A 7,192-nucleotide genomic window follows, 5' to 3' on the forward strand; every position below is an offset into this window, starting at 1 on the left:
CACCCCTCTACCTGTGATAAGGCCAGACATAGTCCATCTAAACTTCCATCTTTTGCCGCATAAATGATTAGCTGAACTGCTTGTGCTCTCTGATCTATGGGAGCAAAATGCTTGTTAATCAAACTGGTTCAGTTTCTCTCCTTCCCCTGAACTTGACCCACTCTCAGTTTGAGCCAGCACACAGCCCCTTCTGCGAACAGCCTGGCCTCAGGATCAATCACTCTGATCTACTCTCCCATCAGGCCACCCTCTTATCCCACTTTCCCCACACCTGGTTCTTTCTAGGTATTCCCCCCCCTATTAAAAACAAAGACAGAAACTACACAACTTTTTGTGCCTAACTCTTAAGACTCTTGCCTGTGTTATGGTCAGAGTTCTCTCTATTGACATAGCCCCCTTTCCCCTGCAAAAATCCTTTCCTGCTCCCACCCCCTGTTGCAGCGATCCTTTCTAATATTAGTCTCTCCTTACTAAATCAGGATTTTTTATTTCACAATGTAATCCCAGAAATGGAATGTAGTTCCTTTTCCTTCACTGCCATACTATAAGGAGTTGATGCACATAGTAGATTTTCCTAAAAGTTGAAGACAAAGAGCATAAATGGGGCACAGGGATGCAAGTGAACCTGGCTTCGGGGTCCCCCCAAAAGACCAAGTTTGGCCCCTCACTGCTAGCAGGATCCAAAGGCACAGAGACGAGTGGTGGTGAAATGAGAAGGGAATTTATTTCAGTGAGACAAACATCAGGAAGACAGTGGACTAAAATCTCAAAGACTGTCTCCAAAGTGTTGACAATACTTCCAGGTTTATATAAGGCAAGTGTGGGACAAAGGTCAGTGGGTACATGCAACGGGCAGGAAAGGTCAGCTCGATCATTTGAGGTCAATCACACCGGGTCTTGCTGGCAAGAGGGCCGCTAGAGGCGTAGCTTCAAGGGATGCTTTGCCCTGCAGGGTCTTTTCTGTGAGTTAAGAGTTAAGCAGGAAAGAACTTAATCAATTAGAAAGTACAGACTGACGTCAAAATAGAAGTAATTGAAGTCCTCTTTAAGGAGGATTCAAGTTCTAGCCACACAATAGAAATACCACTTACACCTCTAAAAATAATGCTCTCTGACCTTGACAATTTGGGGCTCCAGCTTGGATGCTCTGCCTTCTTGATTCTCCTCTTATTTCTTTATACCCCCATTTCTTATGCCGAACAGTTATTTATTTATTTGTTACCTTTCATTTTTATGGCTCTTGGCTTCCCACTCCCGTGTACTTAGCACGTTTTTTGAGGATAAAAAGAAGAAAGCCAGTTCTTTCCCTAAAACACACTATATCCACTGGGTATTATGACCACCCAGAGAAGCAACAGTTTAGGCATATGGGAATGTGCCTGGACTAGATGGTTCTGGAGCTACTCTGCAACTCCCTAGCTTTCTGACTTTGCTCAGTCACTTAACTTCACTGGGATCTTTTTTCTTTCTCCTTGTTGTGAAAGAACTGTTGAATTGGATGGCTTCAACTATCCCTTCCATTTCTCTGATTCTATAGTTCCTTGAAACTAAATACAGTGAGGGTCCAAAAAAAAAAGGAAGACATGTCATGAGTGGCATTGAACTTGAAGACAAGCGGAGGGGCGAGAGAAATCTTTACAGCAGGTCTCAGACAAGGAGGTGTGGGACTGAGCAATGTTGAGTAGAGGAAAGAACACGGGTTTTAGGCAACGACTTAGATTTAAAATCTGAAACAACTTCTAGTCAGTAAGCAACTTCAGGCACGTTAATTGATCTCTCAAAGCTCCAATTCTTTAATAGGAAATGGTAACTCAATTTTGGGGGTAAGGATTCAAGGTCAGAGTAATTTATATCATCTTAGTATCATTTTGCCATGGTTCCCTGCTTAAATGTCTTCCATATAATCTCTTCTAACTTTCCCTCTCTGTAGCACAATTTACCCTCCTTGTTTATACTTTAAAAATATAAAGCTGCATATACTTTAAACATATTATTTAAGGGGCCCCTGGGTAGCTCAGTCAGTTAAGTGGCCAACCGCTCGTCAGGCTCCACACTCAGTGGGAGTCTCCTTGAAGATTCTCTCCCTCTGCCCCTCTCCCCACTCATACCCGCAGGCGCACACACACAGTCTCTTTCAAATAAATAAACAAATCTTTAAAAAATATTATTTAAAAATACAGTATTGTATTTATTATCTTGCAAATCTCTTGCTAATTAGACTGTGCACTCCCTTGAGGGAAGGGAAGGTATCTTTTTATGTTCTATATCCTCAGTGTTTTAACATAGTGCATGGCACTTGACAATAAGTTTTGCAGAAAAAATAAGATAATAAATTAATGGATGAATGGATGATGGACATGGGGACTTTGCAAATAGGTCTTGTGCATAATTTCATACCAATGAATATTCTATTCTTATCTGCAAGAGCAATTGTTTGAAAATTTAACTTTAAGTAAAAGATTTTAATGACATCAATGGGATTGTTACTAATTTTTAAAGATTGACACTTGATAACTTGTCCCTAGGGCTGGTCAAACTACTTCACAGCCTCCAGGCATTGATCCTATTAATGTCTCAGAGGTCATTTTTATTATATTCATTAACCTAATCTGAGGAAGTAATTTGTTATATATCCTTTAATCTTTCCCCCTAATTTTGGGAGTATATTCTAATTCTTAACTTACTAAAAAATTAAATTGAATAAGACATAATTTTAACCATTTTAGCAAAAACGAAAAAAAGCCAAAACCCTGCTCTCAGAAACCACTTCTTCATAGCATTTCATAATATATACATTTTTTTTTTTTTAACTTAAAGAAGAGTAAGCAGGTGTTGTAACCGATTCCACGCTCATTCTGTTTGCTGCACGATTGGCCAGTAAGTCAAGAGGCAAGATTTGGGGGGAGGAAATCAACTTTATTTGGAAAACCAGCAAATGGAGGACATGGCGGATATCATCCCAAAGAACCACCTCCCCCAGCATGAGATTTGAGCTTCTTTTATGTTAGGAAGAGGGGAACTCAGGAGGGGGTTAGTGTGAAAAGGTGACTGACATCTGAGGAAGGTTGTATAACTTCTTTTGTCCTTGGTCAGTTGATTATGGGTACTGGAATCTGGTCATGTCATTCCTGCAAACCTTAAACATAGCATAGTCATTTCTGTACGTATTCCCTTATCTCCTTGAGTGAGGTAAGTTGGGGTAAAAAAAAAAAAAAGTTTTCTTTTTTTTTTTTCCAAATCTCAGCTTTAAATTCCTTTTCAAATTCCTCTGATGATTAAACATGTCTGTATGCAGGGTTAAGCCGGGGTCTCTAAGCTCTAGGTCACAGCTACAAGGGAGATAGAAGCAATATGGAGTCAGACATGCTAAGTGTCTCCCCGGTACAGTGTTTTGGAACGGCCACTTCACCTGAACATCTGTGTTGAACACCTTCTGTCTCTGAGGTTTCAGAAAATACTTTCTGCCTTTCTGTCTTTCATCAGTAAGCAAGACCACTCATGAATGGTTGACTTTGAGAGGAAGTTTGCAAATCTTTAGATCTTAATTAGCGATCAACCTCAGTTTCCAAATTCCATCTGAAAAGAACACGAAGAAATGAAGTAGAAGAGATTTTAATTCTCAAAGTTTCTTTTGTCTCTTTGCTGATAGAAATGAAGTTATATGTAGGAGGTGGGTAGTGCCACCATAACCTCCTTTATTCTGTCTGAATGAGGAAGGTCGGTATATCATCCCTCCAGGGAGAGGAAATTGCATAGACATCTCCTGGAATGACAATAAAGACATCCTTGACAGCATGTTGAAAACATGGTAAAACTTTCTTTTTCTCCCTATGGGGAAAAAAATCAGTATTTAAATGACAGATGAAAGTAAATGATGGACAAAATGCATTATTCTTAAAGTGTCTCCTGGTGTTTCTGAAAGAACGATTACATTTTGAAGACTGAATTAAAATTGGTTTGATAATAATATATCAGTTTATCAATAAGACAGTGAAGCTGCTCTTTGAAACCACGTTTTTAAAATTTCTTGTTGTGTTAGCTTTGTCTCCAAGCATCTAGACCCATAAAAACAACTGAGAAAAGGCGGGGGGGGGGGGGGGGGGGGGCAAAAACTTTGCTTTATTTTAATATAGGAATTTTTTCCTAAAGTTTTCAGCTTAACTTCCCTTTAACTTCAGAAATAACAAACGATGGAAGTTTCAAAATGTTAATGACTATCCTCTTGAAGAGTTTAGCCAAATAGAAACTGCCTTCATTTGAGCCACTAATTTTTTGGCAGCTTAGGAATTCATTTTTATCATTTGTGGTGGTTCTGCAAATTGCCAAAACACCAGCACAACTGGGCTAGCCTTGATTTAGACTAGCGTGGTTCCACCTGATAAGTTACTATTCGACCTCATTTATGTCAGAAGACTTAAGAAGACTTAGCCCCCCAGAAAGATTGAGAATATCAAGGAATTTCTTATTCTAATCAAGCATGTAGGTAATTTTCAGTTTTTGCTTTGTAAATAATTTTGTGAACATTTATGTATATAAGTCTTGGTTGGTACATTTTTATTTCCTTATAGGTATTAATAGGTCAGAATGTTTGATATTTTTCTGGCCAAATTTCTTCCCAGAAAACATACAGTTTACATGTCTTTTGCTTCTAGTCCATTTTAGATCATGCCTTCTTTAAGGCAATTGGATCTCTACTCCAAACCTCTGTTCATTTTGCCTCAGAACAGATTTCTCTTGTTTTGAAAATAAGAAGCTTAGAGTCTCCATGGAAGGAATAAATGAACTCCATTTATGATAAAAACTCTTTCCCACACCCAATTTTTAAATCATGAGTCAAGTAAAACTCTTCACTTCTGCCTGGAAAATCCTTAAAAATAGAGCATACCAAAATGGACAGAGTAGAGTATCCATGTACTGGGATTGAATGTCCAGCTCTATATATAACTTAGGAGTATGCATGCCAGTCTTTACACATGTAAAATGAAGTCATTGGACTAAATGATCTTATAGTTTTCTCCCAGTTTCAAAAAATTTTTATGGATCCCCCTCTTGAAGTCCTTTGTGATCACTCCAGTCACAGTTAAATTCTCCCTCTTCTCACTTCCAGTGGTAATTTATTTATTGCCCAACTGTCTTGACCACATGGGTGCTAGGAAAATAATTCCTAAATTACTGCATTATGTGATTTTTAAATTATACAAAAACATTATCATCTTCTCCATGAAATAACTAGATCACAGGACTTGGAATTCATAGATCTTTTAATTTTTGAAAATAACAAATATAACCCAAACCCCTTCTTTAAAAAATATGGTGAGGAAATATGTAGTAACTCATCAATTATATAAAAGCTACTTAGCTGTTTTGAATATAGAACACAACTTGAGGTAATCTTGTGCACACCTAAAAACTGTTAGAACTATTAATTTTTTACCTCATATTATAATGAGAAATTCAGAATATTTACTATTATTTTAATTAAAACATCACACAGTTTAGAATGGTTATCAAAATGACAAAAGATAACAAGCGTTGGCAAGCATCTGAAGAAAAGTGAACCCTTGTGTCCTATATTGGTACAGCCACCATGGAAAACATTATGGAGGTTCCTCAGGAAATTAAAAGTAGAAATATCATATGATCCAGCAATCTTGCTTCTGGGTACATACCCAAAGGAAATAAAATCAGTATCTCAAAGAGATATCTGTACTCTCTTCTTCACAGCAGCATTATTCACAATAACCAAGATATGGAAAACAACCTAATGTCTGTTGACTGGTGAAAGGATAAAGAAAATGTGAGATATATACACATGTAATTCAGCCTTAAAAAAAGAAGGAAATCCTGCCATTTGTGACAATGTGGATGGACCTGGAAGACATCACGCTAAGTGAAATAAGCCCGACACAGAAAGACAAATACTGCATAATCTCACTTATATGAGGAATCTAAAATAGTCAAATTCCTAGGTGCAGGGAGTTACATCTGGTGGTTATCATGGGCTGAGCACAGGGAGAAATGGGGAGATGTTGGTCAAAGAGTACAAAGTTCTGGTTATGTAAGATGAATAAGTTCTGGAGATCTAATGTACAGCATGGTGATTATAGTTAACAAAACCATATTGTATACTTGAATTTTTTTTTCAATTTGAAAGTAGTCATGTATTAACTGACCAGATTAAAACAATAATCATGGTTAGATATCTTAGTTCATCCTTCCAATAAGCCTATTGATTTGGTCTTCCCTGTGGCCAGCATCTCCACCTTCTACAAGATGCGTGATCTTTTTCTTCATTCTCCGTCATGGGGAAGATCATTTGAAGGGCCCTTAAGAAATTGTTTGCTTCTTTGAAACCTTTTCCAACAGTATAGGTCTCATCAGTCAGATCCTCCATGCAGATGATGCCATATTTACCAAGAGATTGAGCAATCAATGTGTTATCTGTCACTTCTTGTTGATTTTGCCATAACCATGCTTATAGAGCAATTCATTTACAGACTTCAGGTTTAGGTACCCCCATGCTATACGTGGTTTCACAATCCTTAGCATGGTAGCTGAAGCCTTGTTGAGCTTAACAAAGGTGGCATTGAATCTGGTGATGACAAAGAAGCTGCAACATCTTTCAAACCTTTGGGTTCTCACCATTGATACCTCTGATCCTGATAACAAATGCCAATTTGGGTTCTGTAGGTACATAGAAGTTGCCAGCTTTTCTTGCCATCCTAACCATTTGAATCTTAGTTCGTACATCTGCCTATATTCCTTGTGGTAATGCTTAGCTTCTTCATAAATAGGCTTCCTCAATGCCTTTTGAAGCATCTTTTGAACAAATTTCTTTCTCAGATGCTTGATATTAACTCTGCAGAATTCTTTTGCTTTTTCTTAAGGGTCTCTGACACAGTAGGAAACTTCTTTTTCTTTTCTTCTGCACCCTCTGCACCCTTCTGCACCTAGGAAAAAAAAAAAAAAGCTGTATAGTTGAATTTGCTAAGAGAGACTCTAAATACTGTCTCCACAAGAGAAGAAGAAGCATAAGGAGGAAGAGGAGGAGGAGGAAGATAAGGAGGAAGAGGAGGAGGAAGATAAGGAGGAAGAGGAGGAGGAAGATAAGGAGGAAGAGGAGGAGGAGGAGGAGGAGGAGGAGGAGAAGAAGAAGAAGAAGAAGAAGAAGAAGAAGAAGAAGAAGAAGAAG

At 38.1% G+C, this 7,192-nt stretch overlaps 1 pseudogene; it reads right to left on the reverse strand.

The window, feature by feature from the left end:
- Positions 1-6,062: 6,062 nt before the first annotated feature.
- LOC118025464 lies at positions 6,063-6,834 on the reverse strand (annotated as a pseudogene).
- Between the last annotated feature and the right edge of the window lie 358 nt (positions 6,835-7,192).

Source organism: Mirounga leonina, unplaced genomic scaffold (assembly GCF_011800145.1).
Source record: "Mirounga leonina isolate KUSES-001 unplaced genomic scaffold, KU_Mleo_1.0 Mir_201, whole genome shotgun sequence".
Lineage (NCBI taxonomy): Eukaryota > Metazoa > Chordata > Mammalia > Carnivora > Phocidae > Mirounga > Mirounga leonina.